We start from the raw sequence: 20,282 nt of genomic DNA on the forward strand, positions 1-20,282 counted from the left end.
GGAGTGCATTTATAAAATAATTTTTATCTTGTGCCTAGATATTTAGAAGATCAGCCCATTTGGGTATCAAGGATTCAAGTTTTCTTGTAGGCTGTTGATAGTGCATTGCTGAATTCTAGCTTAGCTCAGTGGAAAGGGGGACAGCAACCCTGGCACATCTCATTTTCACTTGCAACTCTGCTTTTCTTCCAGAGTTGGAGCATACTGTTTGCTGGAAGAGCTGCAGTCTCAAGTCCTGCTAAGGGAACCTTATGAGTTAGCAATGGCCATGGCTGGTGGAAGAAGTATGAATAGACTGACACAAAATGCCATCACAGTTCTGCAGAGGTTTCTACAACAGCAAAAAATTTTCATCTGCATTAATCTTGTTCCTGTCCTTTCCCAAGCTGTGGGGTCAGCATATTTAACAACTGCAATGTTCGGAGGTAATGAAATTAATACATTGAGGCTACTGAGATAACTCATGTCTTTTTACATGATTAGCATTATTTATTTGGCTGAAGGCATTGGTGCCTCTGTTTTAAGATGTGTCAGAATATTTATCAATTTTTTGGAGGACCACATACCTTGTAAATACTCTTAGACATGTCTCCACTTTCCAAAATAATCATCAAGGGAATGAACATTCATTAGCTCTGTGTTTACAGTAAGTGGATCACAAAATATTGGCAGGGCCTAGACATTTGTGTGCCAGCTGACTTGGAAACTTTTGGTGGCTGAACCTTTCAGAGTGATTGAAATTAATGGGAAATGATTTCAGGGGCAGGACTCCTGTCTGGGTCTGTTGTCAGCTGTAGAAGCAATATCTTGCAAAGGTGAATTAGTCACCGAGTATGGATAACTTCTCTGTGCCAATACACTGCCATCAATCTGAAGTATTTTGTAAAGAAAATTGTCATCTTTATTGTGCAATGAACACAGTGTTTTCTCTCTGCTAAGCTGTTTACCCGAGACCTTTCTGCACCTTCCATGTCCACAAAAGACAAACTTGTCTGCCTGGCCTTCAGTGGGTACTGTAGGTACAAAACAGTTACTGCTTTCAAACTTAAGCAGGTGCATTATTCCAGGTTTGTGAGAAATCTTGCAAGCCAACATTTCCTGGTGCACTGGTCTCAACCAAAGGCATCATCTTCACGTGCAGCCTTACAGAAAGGCTCTTTGATGGGGACAGATCCCCAGCCATCTCACTCGCTGTCTTCCAGTGATGCATTCATCCTCAACTGAGACTTCTGCCACAGCTACTGAGAAACACAAGGGAACAGCAGGAAACATAAGGGCATGTGAAATGCCAAGTCTACCTTCCTCCTTCCAGAAGGATTTCTTACTTCAGTGTTGCTGCAGTGGTGGATTCATTCAAAGACTGTGGTTCTCTTGCTCTTCTGACCAGTGTCCTCTGTTTCACCTTAGAAATGGTTTCCTATACCAGCCATTCTTTGGGAGGAAAAACTACCACCTGTAATCCAGCTGCTGTAGCTAGTCAATATACTATTATTGCCTGTTCAAGTTATTTGATCTTTTTTTCTTCTGACATCTTCACTTTGATCCACCTTATTTTTCACTCCAGTTAACAATAATAGGAATTAGTAATGGAGAAATGAGCTCTTTACCCCTTATACTTTCTTGTGCCTCCCAGGCACAATACGAACTTGGTAATTCAGTTGGAACCTTGTGCAGAAGGGCAGAGTTAAAACCTGATTCAGAAGTCCCCAATTTTATTTTACTTTATTTTTTAACATTTCATTATAGCCCCATATGAGTATATGCCTGATAGAAAGCATAAATACGCAGAGCCAGATTTTCCTTGGAGGGCTCTATTCTGCACGAGGTGTTAAACAGCTGCACAACCACAATATCTGCCTGGAGAAATCCCACTGCAATAAATGGAATTACCTGGATGGTGTAAATAAGAGCAGATTCTAGCCTCAAGGCTACTTGCAGTTATTTTGATTTTTATTGCTGGCCAACAGATGAATACTCTTTCCCACAACAGCCTGCCAATAAAATAGCACTGTTGTTATGATTCTGGTGTTTTCCTGTCTTAATTAATTGAAATTGTTATTAAAATTCAGTGGTCATCCAGACAATACCAAACTATTTGGGAAGGTTTTTTACCTCATGTTAATTGTTGTCAGTGCTGTCCCAAGTATATGCTGTAAATGGAAAAACGTGTGATACCTTTTGTTCAAATCTCAAACTGACAAAGCTTGGCTGATGCTCTAAATAATAATATTTTAAAATCATGGCTATTTATTCATATATTATATGGGTCTCAGAATTCATCATATGTGCTGGTGAGGCCTTCTCTTACAGGAAATGCTAACATGTCATCTCTATTTGCTAATTCATCTCTTTTTAGCTGGATTCAAAGCCTGATGATTCTCAGCTGTAAGGAAGTGTCTCTGTGACACAAACTCAATATTTCTGGGTGTTGCATTTATTAGAGGAAATGCTCACTAGACAGAAAAAATGACTGCAGGAGCTTTCCCAAAGTATCTTAGGGGAAAATCTTCAGTATTTTGTGTATTTATTCAGAAGAACACAAGTGAGCACAAAACCCCATTGGTTTGTGTTATTCTCTTTTGTATCAGGTACATGCAGTGTACAGTGTGAAGAAGAGATACATGTATTTTAAAGCTGAATGTCCAGGGATAGTTTAGATTGTGCTGATTTTGGTGATATGAGGAACATCCTGGCCCCAAGTGAGCTTGTTTCAGAAATGTGAACAGGAAGAAAATTGGGCCAGAAGTTTCAGCTGGCTTTTCTTAACCTGTACTTCAGTGTTTGCATGCTTAGGTGTCTTTCCATTAAAATAACAGGGATTCTCCAAGGTAAACTAATTTCAAAATGCTGGAGGCTTTGTATTTTTTGGCAATTCTGCATTTCATGGATAATAAGCTTTCCTCAGGCTTTCATTTTTTGGCTGTGAAGGTGATTCACCCAAAAGGGAGCCCTGCTAGTACTGTGTGGAAATCGGCTTCAGAGCTCATTGGCACTGGGCGCTTCAGACAAGCTTTTTGTGTGTGAGGAGCTGATCTGCTTATGACCTGCACAGCTGCTCCTGACTCCCTGTGCTCATGTAAGAAGGGCACAGGTTTGGTGCTGACAGGCAGCAGGGGATGATGCTGAAGCTGCTGCTTTGCTTTCCCTGACTGGGGACACGACAGTTTCTCTGTCTTTGCAGAGACTATGTGAAGTTGTTCAGTATTTGTAAAGCCATGTGGGGAGGCACATTCCCACCCTCTACCACGCAGAGGAGCATTAAGAGGCTCTCAGCCAGCCTAGTAGTCCTGTGCAGTGTGAGGAGGCTGGGCTATAAAAAGATGTTCAGTTGGAGTGGGAGAGCAGTGAGGGTTCTGGAGATTGGGCCCTGTATTTGAGGTGCAGTCCTGAGATTACGAGGCAGAAGAAGCTGTTCTCTGAAGGGTGAGCAAACTGTTGTTAATTCCACTGGTTGTGTGGGAGCTGATGGAGATGGGCTTGGTGGTGGGCAGTGGTGGGGCTGAGGAGGACATAGTGGATTTTATACTCTCAGGTACTCCAAGTAAAGCTGTGTTGCTTCTTGGGTAGATGAAACTATTTGCAGGACGTTGTCAGAGTTCTGTGAGTGGCTGTCTGGACATGGGGCAAACTGAACAGATACATAGAGTATGTTGGCTCAGATGTAGGGGTAAGAATAGTTACATATCTTTCAAGAGCAGCTCAATGCCAGAAGTGGTGTCATTGCTGTTAAACAGCTCTTGAGCAGTTAGCTGGAAGAGCTGGTGCTTCTTGAAGTGGGGCAACAGGCAGAGACAGCCTGGTCCTGTGTCACTGGGGCTGAAAATTCTGATTCTGACTGTACTGGACCTGATCTATGTCTATGTAATGTTACCTGAGCTATGAGTGATTCCAGTATATGGCTTGGGATGGGTGTTATTACAAGGATTAGGAGGCTTGATGGATCTGCGCCAGATCTGAGTGGTCGGTTTGCTTGCTGTGTGCTCCCTGGTGTAGCCCTTACTTTTCATGTTATCTTGAGTATGCTGTTGCAGGGTTTTTGTTAGGGGAGATATCCCTGTCCTTTGTTACTCTTGTTATAAATTATACTCTTTATTGCAGTATGTAACTATAAAGATATAGTATTACACAATCTGTCTTCCTACTTTAAAATAGTAACCCTCCACCAAGAAGCTGCTTACAGAAAAATCAACTTTGCATGGCAGATCTTTTCCTAAAGAAAGCTCAATTATTTCTAAGATGTGTGTTCTTTTAAAGCTGTCAAGAGCTAGGGTAATATAAAATACATACAAACAAATATGTACTCAATTTGATACTTGGGTTTCTGGTTGTGTACTGAAGTAATGCTGTGAAATAAACACGTGGAAGGGCTAATTGACTTTGACAAGCTAAACATGTTGGATAAAAGCTGATCGGGGCTGTAGAGAGTTCTGGTAATAGCAGAGGGTAGCATTATGAATAATCAGTCTTGTTTCTAGATAGCAGATTCATTGTTAGGCAGAATAAATGATGTTTCTCTCAAATATACTGTTGCTGCACTTTTCTTCATCTCTTTCTCTCTCGCACTGATTGAAAGCTCTGGTGAATTTTACTTGATTCCCCCACACTGCATAAACAGTGTGCATAAACAGTATACATTTGCAATGGTATGAAAGTTATGAGAGAACAATTCTACTTAAAGGAAAGGTTGAAATGATAAATGAATTAATTGATAGGCAGATGAAAATAAGTCTTCTGGTCATCTAAAAAAATTATCTGCTACAAATACAGCTGTAGTGGCTTTTAGCAAATGCCAGACTAATGTGAAAAAATGCGTTTGGACTAACTTGCAGCTCTACAAACACACAATGCTCCAGCACTTGGCTTCCTCTTAGCTGAAGCGTAGAGTGTATTATATTCAGAAAGTAGTTGCCAAAGTTTGAAGTCCTTCTAGTTTTCATTGCAAGTTTGGACTCTTGTCCTTCAATCCCATAGGATCTTCCTTGTTCTTGTGAGCACCTTCAAAGTCATACATACTTGTAGAAGACCTTAAAACCCTAGACTGTTTTTGTGTCATCCACTTCTTCCACTGCCTGTTGGTGGCAGTCACATCCTGGGGTCCCGGGCTCTGATTGCTTGAGCAAGGAAGGAATTTCCCAGATGTCATGACCAAGCCAAGAAAGTAAGTTAATCTTGCCTCTGTAACAAGTCCCAACCTGTAACAGGAGCTGGGATGACTGAAGTCTGTAGTCCATAGAATTGGAGATGGCAAACATGGAACAGCCTCAGGGAAGAATGTTGGCAGATGGAGGGGAGGCAGGAAGGGAGTTTATACTGGTGCGATTGCTGCTGCTGGAGTTAGTTTAGAAGACATGGTAGTTTTACAGAACCTTTCTACTTCTGCCTTTCTCCCTGGAGAGAGTAAAGTTTTTACTGATCTGTATGATATTGGGATACTATTTCTACTACAGTTCTGTACATACTTTGAATAATCCTTGGAGTTTACTTTAACTCTTTGGACAGAAGGTGTTAAGAATATTGTCTCTCTTCCAGCTGAGAAGAAGAAGATAGAAATTTTTTTCTTCCTTTACTACTCTTTCTTTCTCTTTCTTTCTTTCTTTCTTTCTTTCTTTCTTTCTTTCTTTCTTTCTTTCTTTCTTTTCTTTCTTTCTTCTGTTTTTCTGGCTTTTCTCATGTCTGTTTTCTACTGTCTGTGAAGTCTGGCTTGTTTATAATTCTATTTTCCTTATTGTTTGAGAACAAGACTGGACACAACCAAAATTCCCCATGGCATCCCTGGAGACACATCCTCCCTGCTCTGTGCTTGTAATCCTTTGTTTATGGTATTTCAGCCAATTCTCAATTAAGGATCATGTGACAGTGTTTATATTCAAACTGAATGCAATTAATAAGTGTCAAGACATCATGAAATGCTGTGTGAGTTGTGTGCTAAAAGACAAATGTTCTATATCTAGGCCTTTCCCTTCAGGCACTAATTAGATAATATATGTTTGAAAGGGTTGAGTCTGTCAGTCAAGCCATAGATCTGTAAATCCATGTTGAAATTCATATGGCAACACTCATCAAAACACTTAAATGTGTGCTTAAGTTTTTTCTGTGTTCAATCAAGTACATAAGCATGTGCTTAAGATTTGGGTCTCCAGGCAGACCCATAGAGATTAATGAGGGAAATGTTTCTCATCTCTATCCACCAGATCTCCATCTTGCTACCAGGAAAACGGAAGCCTTCATTTACCAAGAGCGGAGTCATTCTGAATTTGAAACTTCAATAGATATTTAGTGTTCTTACTTAAAACATTAGAGTTTTTAAAAAGAGTGCTTAGGAATGCAGTTGCTTTCCTGTCTTCTAGATGAAGTTAAGGTCCTTTATGGCAAGTAATAGAACTCATCAACAAAACCTTATCAGTGTCTCCATTTCACATCCAGGACTATTTGTGGCAGTCTTTTCCATTGCCCCCTTAATAGTTCATTTTGAAGTCAGTGTGGTCTTTACTAAATTATAGTACATAGCCTTTTCATTCCTCTAAGCTGGAAAATAAGAAGCCCTAAGACATAGCATGGCCTGTGTCACTCAGACTTCTGACACTGCAAATTTGCAGAGGACTTCTCAGTTCCCAGAAGAATTTGGGCATTTACCTGGGAGCAAAGTATCAAAGGACCTTTGAGTATTGCCTGTATGGCAAGGAAAGGACAGCCTTGAGGCATTTAAGAGCAAACCTGTCTCTTCTAGGGGTAGTTAGGCCTGCTGGTGCTCCTGGCTGGCTTGGATAGGCAGTCTCTGACACGGCTGTGTAGATGGTAGGCAGTTTGGTAGGGGTGCCCAGAACATCCTGCTCTTTTGTAGAGGCTGCCCTTTCATTGTTCACAGAACAATGTCTTCCTGGCTATAACTGCCACCATTTCACTTATATGCTTTTTTTTTCCCTGAAACCTCTTCCTCCAAAAAACTGCAGACTATAAACAACCAACATTTTTCAGGAAGGAAAGAGTAACAAGTAAGAAGTAAAATAGGTTCAAACAGGGTGAGATAAATTTAGCTGTTCTAGAGGACCAAAATGGAAATGAGGGCTTGACTGGGACAAAAACTAAGGCTTCCACTTGAGTCAACCAACTACAATGCTTGAAGAAAAGTAAGCTCCAAGTCCTGAGTGGTTCTGGGAACTGGTATTAAAAATACCAGTTTGAACATGGTGACCCACATCTGGAACAGCTGTAATGCTATAAGCTAAGCTTATAGAATTGTAACACAACCACTCTGAAATGTTACCACCTGTTCTGTCAGGACTCACATGTTTCTCTACAAAGCAGAATTAATTCATTTAAAGGCAGTGGCCACTACTTGGCCTGCCAACACAGTCTAGGCTACTGTTAGAATGAAGGTATAGGAATTTGCTTCTGCTTTTCACTCCCAAAGAGTATTGGGGACCAAAAATTTGTAATGGGTAGAACTGAAAGCATGTTTCAGATCTTCTTGCTAGTCCTTTCCAGGGACTGTCTGTACTGCCCCAGGATGCTAGTATTACAGTCCTGAAAGAATGGATGGTTTAAAGCCTAAGGGAGATCAGGCTTGCATCTTCCAGAAGTCTTTTACTAAAAACTCTAAGAGGAAAATGTATTCATGTGATACAGTACTATGCTGTGATGAAGTCAGAGTCAAAGTGCTGCATGAGAGTTCAAGAAGCCATCCAGTGAGTCCAAAATGTACTTATGAAACAAGAAGACCAAGTCCATAGCCATCATTTCAGAATGAGATGACAGGGAGGTCTGAGTTAGATTTCAGTGACCTCCAACACAAACTGAGGGTAAGTCAGTGGTGACTGGTGGTGTAAAATTAGTGGGTGATTTCACTTCTTGCTTCCTCAGCTAGCTGTTGTATCCTGATATGAGGCAGCCAAGTTTCATCCAAGGCATATTTTAGTCCAGGTAAGCCTTTCTGAGAGCTCTGAGCAAGTCCTCAGGGACATACTTGGCTTTGTGGTGTCTGCTAGTGCCCCAGCATGCTCAAAAGAGATGTTGCTTTGTTCAGTTGAGTGCTGTTAGCAACAAGGCTGGAGGCCAAACTACCAAAACCCTTATGGCTGGGAAATAGGCAGTCGACTGGCAAAGGCCTATGAGTACGTGCAATTTTTAGCATTGGTTGAATCTGCTCAGTTTGGAGGCAGGCCCGTCTCATGTGATGGTGAGTAACCCAATATGATTTTCTGGCAAGTGGCAACTCGATGCCAGCATTGTGAATAATCCAGGGCAAAGCAAGGTCAAATGTTCAGGTAACACAGGTGTTCTTAAATAATCCATGGACCAAAAGTAGCTTTTGTGATTTCTCACCTTCTTCCCCTCCCTCTGTTTTTCTGTTGTGTTCATTCAAGATCTCCCAGCTCCCAGGCCTAAGTCCTGGAAACTGAAAGCAGCCTTCTTGATCATGCACAGGTGGACTGTCAAAATAGATTCGAGGCCACCATTCTGTCAAAAACACACTGGGAAAGATTATGGGGTCAGGGCTTAACACTTGATCTGAAAAGGTAGACTGACTCTTGAGGTGGTGCATGCAAGGAAGAAAACCCTTATTCTGTATCCTCGACACTGAATTTCAAGATCAGTTTTTAGAGGGATTTATGTTTTCCTACTGCAAAACCCCTGGTCTGTGGTGGTCTGCCTTGGTCTTCTGAGCCTTCCCATGTCTTCACATACTTCTCTCAACACGTGTTTGGGCTAATTCCATCATTAAGCAAAAATCAGGATTTGGGCAAAGTGAGAGGCTGTAAAGTTGTCTGTGGAAACAAGGGCTGAAATGACAGCCAGAGAAATGTTTCTACTTCTTTCTTGCTTGTTTTTAATGGGTTTAGCCTTTATAGAGCCCATCAGACCCAAAAGAAGTTATTGAGTTCTGAGAAGTAAATGTTGATTTGGGCTGAATTGCATTGGGAAATGGAGCTGCTGTACAGCAGAGGAGCTGGGACAGAAAAAGAGAGGTTGGTTCTTGACTTGAACAAATTCTTGGAATCCAAAATTTGCAGAACTTTTCTATTCCACAGGGAAAAGTGGAAAGTGTGAAACTTCCACTTGTTCCTTAGGTGAGTTAAGGGCTTACTGTACTGATTCTTCCTTTTTCTCTTCATCTTCTTCCCCTTCCTCTGTCCCTTACTTCAGTGCTATCTCATGAGTCAGAGTGGGTGTATCACATGTAATTAGTCTACATTGCTGTTCATGTTGGGGCAGCTATCTTACACAACAGTCTTTCATCAAGAAAAATCTGCCAACTGAATGACCTGCAGCACATTGCCAGGTGACCTATTCCACTTCAGAGGCTGCTGTGCAGTTTGATGCTTGTTGGATTAGGAAGTGTGACCACAGTAATTAGCAGGAAGTCTCTGGATCTGGATGCAGCACATTAAATGCAGTCTGGCCCTGGGAAAAATCTGACCTTGCTAAATGAGAGTGGGCAGGCTGGGTTGGGGTGCAGAGATGAGATGGGCAGGAGAGGATGTGAGAGATGAATCTAATGTCACAGATCTTGTCACAGGCTAAGGCTGGGCATGCTTTTTTCAGAGGCTGCAAAAAGAAATGCTTGCAGCTATGTGACAGAGAAAGGTATGAGTTAAAACAGATTGACTTTCCTCCTCCAGCACACACGTGCTCCTTAAATACCAGGGGAGTACAAAGGGAGCAGGTCTTTAAAAAAAGATTTGTTCTATAGACTGCAAAGATGTGTGATTACTAGCAGTTGTACAATTTATGGCAGGCAAATGTGCATGTGGGGCTTTTATGATGTGCAAGTAAAGCAAGAAGATAGAGGGAAGGAAAAGGCATACTCTCCAAATGCCCATCTTTTCAATCAACAAATGTTGCCTTAGAGGCAAAAGCTTGGGTGTTTCTTTTTCCCTTGGTGTTCTGTGTGCTTGTATTAGTCACACCCATTTGTTTTTGGCATAATTCATGCACTATTTGAAACTTGGCAAGAGTAGGGATGTTATGGCCAACAGTCAGTCTTGCTTCAGGAGTTTCTATGAATATGAATGCCTGAAGTTCACATAAGCTTCCTCTGTTACCATAGCAACAGATTTGTTGTGAAATCCTTGTATTTTAAAGGCTAGATCCTGTAAATTAACTTCATCTTCACTAGGATGTGTGATGCTAGTGGTTTGTACATGTATAGTTTTCAGTGAAGTTGCAAATATTAGGGGAATGGGCAAATTCGAGGATTTAATGAAATTAGATTTAATCAGAAATAATTCCAGCACTTAAGATCAAAGTAAACTAGTTTTGTGTGCCATCCAGAGAGGGGCTGAGTGCCCCCCAGCTCAAGCAGAGTTCAGAAAGAGTTGAAGGTGCTGAATAACACAGCTCAAGGTGCTGCAGAATGGTGCCTTACATATAAATAGTGCAGTCCCTGCTGAGCATCCGACACCTACAGGGATGTGTTCAGTTGTAAAACAGCACGATAGGAAGTGGAGGAAGTGTCTCATAGAAGCAGAAGAGTAAAAACCTGCTGGTCTTTTTTTTTTTAAATATTAAAATATGCTTTAGCTTTTCTGCTCGCTCAGGGATGTTTGAGTCTCAGCTGACAATGAGCCCTGTCCAGGCAAAGCCCTGCATTGCAGTCCATATGTTCTTGTGGAAACAGGGGTCATTGCAGGTTCAGGGTCTTACTGTGTCTTCATGAAGGGCCATCAAATACTCAAATACATAAAACAAACTAACTTGGGAGTGGAGAGGAAGTACGAGCTTTTGGTTTTTTTTTTTTTTTTAATTCCTGCTGTGTTCTTTCAGTGGACTAATCATGCTGTAATGTAACTGTAATAGTTAACAACCCCAACACCCACCCTTCTCCCCATGCCCCTCTCCCCCCACAAATGGGCTTTCCAGATAGGCAGGATCCTTTTTGAAGAGATAATGGAGCTCGGTTTTCTGTTTGTAAGTCCCTAAGCCACCCAGTGTTTGCAATTGTTGAAGTTAATGGAACCCCTTGCAGTGTGTAAGCTTAGACCTGTGTTCCAGCCTCTTCAGGATCCAGGTCCAACTTACACCAAGCACCTAAGAAGGGAAAGGAATGCTGAATTAATGGCTTTTCTTGCGCTTTGACTTGGGTGCCTCTGGTATTTCAGGGGCTTAGAGGTTTATGGGATGCTGGGTCATTCCCATTCTGCTAACAGGAGTGTGCTAGGGAAGAGGGCAAGACTCTGCAGGCCAGATGACCTTACAGCAGTAGTTTAAGGGGATAGTTCTCATTATGGAAGAGAGCTGACTTGCAAAAATATATTTTTATACCAAGCTGGTTTTGGTTAGACCAGTACATAAAAGTATCTGAAACACAGAACTTTGATTTTGTGGTTACAGTCTTTAAATATTTAAAAAATACTAAAATACTTCTAAGATTTGTTTCATCTTTACTTAAAAACTGCTCCCCAATTCATGTTGAGTGTCACTTTTAATGCTGATTTTGCAGTCAAGGATAAAATAAAGCTGTGAGATTTTGAAGGGGAAAAAGAGGGTGCTGGTGGCAAGAGGATAGGCTTAAGAGTATCTGAAAACTTTTTTTTTTTAAATACATTTTTGCTGAAGGTTGTGCAATAACTATGTGCAATAAGAAATGTGCAGTCTTGCCAAAGAAATTATCTGATTTCCCTTTTAGAGTACAAAATGAACCTATTGGCAAATTCAACAGCAGTCCAAATCACCAATGACATTTTTTCAATGATAGGATGGTGGGTTGGAATAATTTGTCTTTTGTAAGAATTGCAGCTTTCCTTATAATAAAGGATGGATATGAACTATATTTTAAGGACAATCGGAAGCCTTCTAAGAACATTAGTTCTGATAATTAAAGAAATACATTAATGAAGCAAAGTATGTGCAATTCTTAATTCATACAAAGAAAGACTCCCGAGCAGTTTCTCAGGGCACATTTGGAGCTAGAAATTACAGATGAATCACAGTTGCTGATAGTTTTTCTTGTCATCTCTGAGATCCGTGAATATGTATGTCTGTACTGCAGAGATATGGTGTACTGCAGAGCTCAGACATCTTGCACACATCTTGCTGGAGTCACCCTGGGACTCTCCTCCCTGCTGTCCATCTCCTCTCTTGTTAAACTGTGACACATCACCTGACACAGTTATACTTCCTGGGATTAGCAAGTATCAGGTTCACTTCTCACCTGGCCACTGCCTGTTCTACTGTACTAGCTCCAGACTGCTTTTTTACATCTTTCCCATGGAAAAAAATCATAGAATTTTAGAATCATAATCATGGAATGGTTAGGTTTGGGAGGGACCTTAAAGATCATCTCATTCCAACCCAACTGCCATGGACAGGGATACTTTCCACCAGACTGGTTGCTCAGAGCTCCATCCAGCCTGGCCTTGAACGTATCCAGGGAGGAGTCATCCATAACCTCTCTGGGCAACTTGTTCCAGTGCCTCACCACTCTCATAGTAACGAATTTCTTCCTAATATCTAAATCTACTCTCAGTTTTATGCCATTTTGCTTTGTCCCGTCATTACATGCTCTTTTAAATAGTCTCTTTCCATCTTTCTTGTGGACTCCCTTCAGATATTGGAAGGCCACATTTAGGTCACTCCAAAGCCAGAACAGCCACTTTTCCAGGCTGTACAATCCCAATTCCAATTCCAATTATCTCAGCCTTTTTTCATAGCAGAGTTACTCCATCCCTATAATCATCTTGGTGTCCTGCTCTGAACTGGTTCCAACAGGTCCATGTCCTTCCTATGCTGGGGACCCCAGATCTGAGTGCAGCACTGCAGGTGGGGTCTCACCAGAGTGAAGCAGGAGCAGCAGAATTCCTCCTCACCTGCCCCCCACACTGCCTTGGATGCAGCCCAGGGCACATTTGGCTTTCTGGGCTCTCAGTGCACATGGCTGGGGCATATCCAGCCTCCTATCCACCAGCACCCCCAAGTCCTTCTTCCCAAGGCTGCTTTCCATCTGTCCATCCCCCAGCCTGGGCTGCCCTGACCCAGGTACAGCACCTTGCACTTGCCCTTACTGAATCTCATGAGATTCCAGTGGCTCAATTCTCAAGCTTGTCCAGCTTCCTCTGGGCATCACCACTCAGCTTAGTGTCATCTGCTGAAGGTGCACCTGATCCCTTTGTCCATGTCATTAATGGAGATATTGGTCCCAATATGGACCACTTGTCACTGATGTCCATCAGGACTCCGAGACATTGACCCTCTGTATGTGAACATCCAACCACTTACTCATCCATCCAACAGTCCACTCATCAAGTCCACCTCTCTCCGATTTAGAGAGAAAGGTGCTGTGGGAGATCGTGTCAAGAGCATTACCGAAATCCAGATAAATGACACCTGTAATGGTTCCCTTGTCCATTGATGTAGTCACTTCATCATAGTAGGCCACTGGGTTGGTCAGGTGAGACTTGCCCTTGGTGAAGCCATTCTATCTCTTCTGAATCACCTCCCTGTTCTCCATGTGCCTTAGCAGAGTTTCTCAGAGGATCTGTTCCATGATCTTCCCAGGCACAGAGGTGAGGCTGACAGATTGGTATTTCCCAGGGTCCTCCAGGGTCCTCCTTTTAAAGATAGGTACAATTTTCCCCTTTTCCAATCACCAGGGATTTCACCTGTCTGCCATGGCTTTTCAAATATCATGGAGAGTGGCTTGGCAACTACACCAGTCAATTCCTTCAGGACTCTGGAACACATCAGGTTCCACCGACCCAATGATGTTTCCTTCCTTTTCTGTTTATGTGCAGTGACTCTGTGCAGGAGACAGTTTCCAGCCAAAAACATCCTAGAGAGTGCTAGAAAGATGGACACAATAAGAGGATTTCAGCACTGCTCTTTTGTAGGTGATATCCAGTTTCTGTGTTCTTGGTGCGCAAATGAAACTGGAGCTCAAAAGGAGTGCAATATAGAAGATCTTATGCAAGCCTGTCTTTAGTCTGCCTGGTGTGTAGCTACCTGCCTCTGGGTGCAGGAAGAAGGCATATACTCAAACTGGGAGAGGCATCCCAAGGCATCCTTTGCTGTGTTTACTGCTTGTGAGAGCTGGCTGAGAGCTATTCCTCACTGTGTTTCCAGTGCAGGAGCATTTGCTGCTTTGAGCAAGTGCCAGAGAGGATTAGTAGTTGAGCCCTTTGCTGGGGCACACTGTTCCACATTATGGTGTGTTGGTTAGGTATTCACACACACACAGAAACTGCAGGCTTTCCAAGGTGGGGATAATGATCTTCCCTTGAAATGTCTTACTGGGCAGCCTAACCAAACTGCCTCAAAGATTTCATATGAGACTTTTGTCTCCCTTAAAGGAAACAAACACAATGAGGCTTCAGTACAATGACAAATTATTATCAGGATCAGGAGGCAGGCAATGCTCTGCATTTTATAGTGTGGTGTAAGTAGCTCTACTGGCTCCTATCTCTGGCTTATTTTGACATTTTCTGGCAAAGCAGCAGGGTGTTGTTCCTCCTTCCTCCCCTTTCACATTATTTGTTTTGTATGTTTAATTGGCAAATTGGAGCAAGTGTGGAAGCTTGGATGGTTGTTTTGCCCAGAGCTTGGCTTTCTAACAAACATCTGGCCCCAGCTCCAGACCCAGATAGTTTGTTCTGGACACTTAAAGGAAATGCATACTTTGCAAGTGGTCCATTGAATGTCACGATGATGCTCTGCAGAAATTCAGCTCTAATGAGGTTTGTATGGCTGCAAACAACATTAACAACATAAAGCAGTTTAGAATTGTCTTTTTTTTTTTTGGTTTTTTTTTTTTTTGTTTTTTTGTTTTTTTTTTTTTGTTTTTCCAGTTTGGGATGCTGAGGTCATCTCTTATTCTAACTTAATTTCTTAAGCACAGAGGTATCTTGTCTTCACTCACTCCTGTGGATGACCAGGCAAATAATATCTGTTTGTTAGATTTAGCTTATTCATTTCTTTTTATTTTGGGACAGAGAAAACTCCATGGGAAGTGGAGTTGACTGTAGTACTAGAAAAAGTACTGCTGGCTCATTTGTTTATGATCCTATGTCTATGAAGAATAATATTATACAGGACTTGCTGTTACTGGACTTCTGGTATTAACCCTCACTGTACCTCATTATCCTCTGAGAGAGAGATGAAAAGGCCTCCCTAAGGTTTGCAAAAATGAAGAAGTTGAGCAGTAAGAGGTACTATGTTCCCCTTGTGCTGCTGTCTTTCCAAGTAAGATGAGGCAGACTACAAGGAGTAACTGAAAATAAGTGATCAGGAGCAAATGGACTGTGAACCCAATGCCCATAATTGGTGAGACAAGTTATTTCTTTTCACATGACTGTTATTGCTAATGAGAAGAGTTATTTTCGCCACTTTTTGAATTGCAAGTTTTAGGGGGAATAGCAGCTAAAAAGTACTAATCATTGCACAAAGGGAGAGAGATATTGTCTCTCTTAGGTGGTATAGTCTTGTTTTCTTTCTGAATTCAGATTTCCTGAATTGAATTCTGGGCTTATAGTGCTGGGGCAGAAGAGATATGCAAGGAAACAGTCAGCAGCTGAAGTAGCATAGCCAGGAGTCAGCTCCCTGTACCTGGCCTCTAGATACTGGGAGGATGTGGCTGCAGGAGTCATGGAGTGAGGTGTGTGACCTGTGCCAATTCCAGGTAGAGCTGCTGACATTCCCAGTTAAGAAATGTGCTATCCCAGGTGTCCCTTTGCAAGGTACAGAGCTGTGCTGCCTGAAGGAATCTCCCCTCTCAGCTTCCCACCAGTTTGATACCTGTGGGCACAATGATAGGGGTCTAACTCCTTTCCTTTCCTTCCCATCTGCTGCCTGAAGTGTATGTCACTGCCTGAACAGGTGTAAGCAAGCACCAAGCAAGTGGTCCAAGCAAGCCCACTTAGATTTAATCTTCCCTGTTCAGTTAAGTGATTGTTAACAAGGCTCATCCCTCTAACTTGGATCATTTTTTTACCAGGGTTTGCTGTTGGATTATTTAGCCTGACTTGTTTAGAATATAACTTGACTGTGGCATGACCTGCTTGCTCTTACTGTCTTCTGTCAGAGGTAGAAGGGTGGGCAGTAACTGGGGGTCAGCCTTCTGTGATCAGAAGAGGGTATATGAAAGCAGTAGCAGTTACATCCATTGCTCCTCTATAAAAGTGTCAGCATTAAGGGTGTGTGTAGATTTCACTTTTGTTAATTTATGAAATAAAGCCCATATCTAAAGAAATTAACACAAAGGGTGTCAACTGGGTTTGGGAATAATACATTAAATCATGTTGTCTGACCTGTGGTAAATATGCACGTACAAGCACTTAGTCCCTGAGCTGTACTTGAAACACAGCTAATTTCTGTTGTTGATAGTGGATCTAATTCAGATGAGTTGAAGTCCTGCCTCAGACTCTGTATCTGTGCATGGGTAATTACCACAGCCAAGCTGATGCTCAAGGTCTGGAAAGTGTGTCTGAGATGAGTGATGTCTGTGACTCACTCATCATACAAAAATTGGGAAAAATCTGTGGCAAGCAAGCTACCTTTTTGCTGTACTTAATAGCAAATATTAAGTCCTTGGTCCTAATTGATACTGATTGGCATCATTGGAGCTTGGAGACAGCATTTTGGAATTCTGGTTATTGTCCTCCTGGAAGCATAGAGAACCATGGCCATCAAAACCATCAAGTCCCTGGTGCATTTTGCAGAAGGATTTACTTCTGATCCTTGTGGAATGTTTCACCATGCAAGGAGACAAGTTCTGGTGACAACTCTCCCCCAGCCTATCCAATAATGCAGAAAACTGTGTCTAATCTTGAAAGACTGCTGAAAGAGTTCCTTTCATGGGATTTCAAATTTCCTATTTGCCCAAGAGCAGAATCTCTTCAAATTCTTCACTGGTGAAACCTCATCCACAGTATGAGTAGAGAATTTTATCACTTGGAAATATGATGCTGGATAAATCCATCTTGACCAGGTGAGGAGTGGCCTGTGCTGCCATTTTCTGCACACAACTTTCCAAAATAGCACTTAAAATTCTTTACAACCCTAAGAGCACATTGCAAGCATCGACTAAACCTGGAAGTGCTCCCTCCTGCTGTGAGATACTAAAGTAGGTGGTATAATTCCACACATAAAACTAGGAAGGTGACCTTCATGTAGTTGAGTGGGTTAACTCCAGGCCACACAATGCAGATACAAACCTTGGTTCTTGCTTCTGTGTTTAACCACACCCTTAAAACTGGTATTTCAGCCTGCAGCTTGAAGCATGTCAGGACTGCAGGTGAGAGACCATGGCTGCAGGGAAAATCAAAGTTCTGCAGGGGCCAGTTTGTAATAAAAAAACCAGTCACACTCCCATTAAATACCATCGTGTCCTGGTTAGATCACAGGAAGCCAAGTTCTTCCGCCAAGCCTGTGTCCATGACTGATTTGAAGAAGCAAAAGCCTACTGTATCCTGCTATATAATAAGCCTCCAGCTGGACTCTAATTAGGCAAATGCTATTACATATCAGCCCAGAAATTTGGGCTCAGTGTGGATTCAGTTCTTTTCCCATAGAAGCTGGATGAAGTGACATCTCTGATTTCAGAGGCTGGCTCAATGTCTATGTCTTTTGGGGCTGAATTCCAATTTCAGTCATTAGAAAAACCCTTTTTGACTGAATTTTTTCAGTGACACTATTTCTTTCTGTAATCAGTGTAAAATATAAGAGAAAACAAAACAAATTTGGCTCCTGAATAATTTTTTCCCCCCCAGAGAATGGAGGAATCTGGGCACATCGGCTGTCTGGCCTGGAAGCAGCTGGCGGGTTTTCAAATACACGGACGTCTTTCCAGTTTTCGAAGAAGCTGTGTGTGGGTTGGAAGGAGAGCAGACTGCCTCTGACTGATAGATGACCTTCGGAAATTCTCCTCTTGTTTTTAGATATTTTCAAATATTTGGAGAACAATATTAAAATAAATGACTGACAAAATGATGATTACTCTTTTCAGTATTTCCATGGTTGCACAATAAGGACAGCACATGAAGAAAGAGCTGAAAGTTACATTATCATTGTAGGAGCAGCAAAAGTGTCAACATTGATTTAAGAACAAAGTCACACAGATGATTTTATTTGTTCTTGATCCTCCTCTATGATACTTCAGTCTGTTTACACAGTGTTACCCAGACTGACATTTCCTATGTGTGTCCAAATTAGTTTAATTTAAAACTGCAATGCATATTGAAGACAGAGAATTACAGCTCATGTGCAGTAATCTTCCAGAAATTCACCATTGCTACTGATTAGCTTTTATTAACACTACTAACTACAGAATTCAGAGAGAATGTTATTTCAGATCACATTAAACTGATGATGAATGCAACATTTCTATTGTTTGGAGCTGACACAGATCCAGTGGAAAAATTATTCCCTGAGAGGTACAGATGGATTTTTCAGCAAATCAGAAGACAAAATGCATTTGTTTTAGACTCAATATTCTAGACCAAGAAAATACTCTGAACTGTGTCACATTGTCTCTTAAAAAGGTATGTTTCCAAAATCAGGGGGGAAAAGTATTCTGGATGATAAATAAATCCTTTCAGCTTCAAAGAGTCCACTGTGGTAAGGATGAATGAAAACACAGAGTTTAGGAATATGAGGAAAGTGGTTTAAGTAACAAGACTGAATAGCAAAGCCCATCAAAGCCATTAAGGCATAAACCAACAGATTTTAAAAAGTGAGAGTTGAAGATTATTTAGCATGGTGTGGAGGCTTTGCAGAACCCATTTCAAATGAGGATGGAACAAAAGAATGAGCAATTGCAGCTTTAGGGGAGATTTATTTCAGTGGAAGGGAAAACACTTGCTCTCTGATACCAATTAACCAACAAGAGGACAGCGTCACAAGCCCCTGATATTAAAAATGTAAATCCCAAGCCCAAGGGTGCCTGAAATGCAGGTCATACAGTTTGAGAAGAGAATGCATAAAGAGATAAAGAGACTCATATTCAGACCACATCGGCTGCCTGATTATCTCCTGCCTATTCTGCTGGTTTCCAATAGGAGACTGCCAGCAGAGAGGCACAGGAGGCTCCACCGATGAACCAGGATCACCTTGGGAAGTGGGTTGATCAACTGTGTGTTACAAATGTTAGGAAAACAGAAGATTATAACCTGATATGGTACTGGGAGGCAAACAGGTGAGGGAGAAGCAACATAAAGGAGATGTGGCATAGTTTTTGCACCCTGCGACCCTGGGGCTTTTTGTGGGGCTTTAAATCAGTTCCCAACAGAGGGCATGACAAGAGTCTTTTGGATGCATTTACCTAATCTCACAAGGGGTCAAAACATCAGCTGAGACCATGACATCCAGAAGCAGGGTTTTAGGGTGTCATGAGCAGCATGGGAATCCTGCTGCAGATTTGCAGTTTGAAACTCAAAGGACTACATGAGCCAGATGGAGCACAAGGATTCTGGCTGGGAAACTTTGGACCAGCTGCTTGCCATGATCAAGGGGACTGTGGACTCAAGTGGAACAGCTGAAAACTAATTATCTTTATTAGTACTGATCCAATAAAGAGCCCAAGTTGTCCCCTAAGGATCTGCCTGAGCTGAAAACCTGGGTCTGGAATCTCACAAGCCTTAGGCCTGATCCCAAGAGTCAGAACAGACTATTTTGATAAAACCAAGTAATTTCCATGCTGTCAGAGCAAGAGGTGGGTGCTGATAGGTAGATCAGCTGAGGTTCTAGCACTAGGAGAATTATATCTTTATTGCTCCAAGTCACCTGGGTTTAGTGTTAAAGGTAAAAGGCTTTAAATGTAGTTTCTGTGGTTGATAGTAACAATCTGATGGTAGAGAAGAAGTAACAATATTGCAAACTCCAGAATATGGCCTCAAACACAAGACTCTAATGCTATAAAAGAACCTTGGATCATGGAAATACTATTTTTAATGACTGTAGGTGTTTCTTCATTATATTAAGTAGACATGTTGCTACAAGACTGGACTGCCTTTGATTTATGGTTAAGAGATTGTGATAGGAATTAAATGAAAACTCACAGGAAAATTAATCTAAATAAGAATAATTGAAGAGATTCATGGTTCATTTGCACTTATATTCATCATACCTATTGTCTGAAGAAATACACTTACTTAAAGCCAAGTGACTGATTATAATTTACTAACTTTGTATTCGTGACATCACTGTATTGTCTATTCCATAGTCACAAATGTTAAGCCTGAGCAAAATACTATTATAGAGTTATAAATGTCATTAAACAATAGACTGAGGTAGTGCCTTGTAACTTCAATCTCCGGGTTAAGAAAATTACATGGAATGAAAGTATTCTATTTAAA

At 41.6% G+C, this 20,282-nt stretch overlaps 1 long non-coding RNA gene across 2 annotated transcripts in view; it reads left to right on the forward strand.

Moving 5' to 3' along the window:
* The first annotated feature begins 3,296 nt into the window (after window positions 1-3,296).
* Window positions 3,297-20,282, forward strand: part of LOC139589027 (uncharacterized) — a 324,400-nt gene continuing 307,414 nt past the window's right edge. Inside the window, exon 1 of one of the 2 annotated variants that reach the window (XR_011678905.1) lies at window positions 3,297-3,423. This is a non-coding gene — a long non-coding RNA (uncharacterized lncRNA). The remainder of the gene's footprint in view (window positions 3,424-20,282) is intronic. The other variant, XR_011678906.1, reaches the window with a different exon arrangement.

This window comes from Agelaius tricolor, unplaced genomic scaffold, assembly GCF_023055355.1.
Source record: "Agelaius tricolor isolate 1412-34295 unplaced genomic scaffold, bAgeTri1.0.p SCAF_1, whole genome shotgun sequence".
Classification (NCBI taxonomy): domain Eukaryota; kingdom Metazoa; phylum Chordata; class Aves; order Passeriformes; family Icteridae; genus Agelaius; species Agelaius tricolor.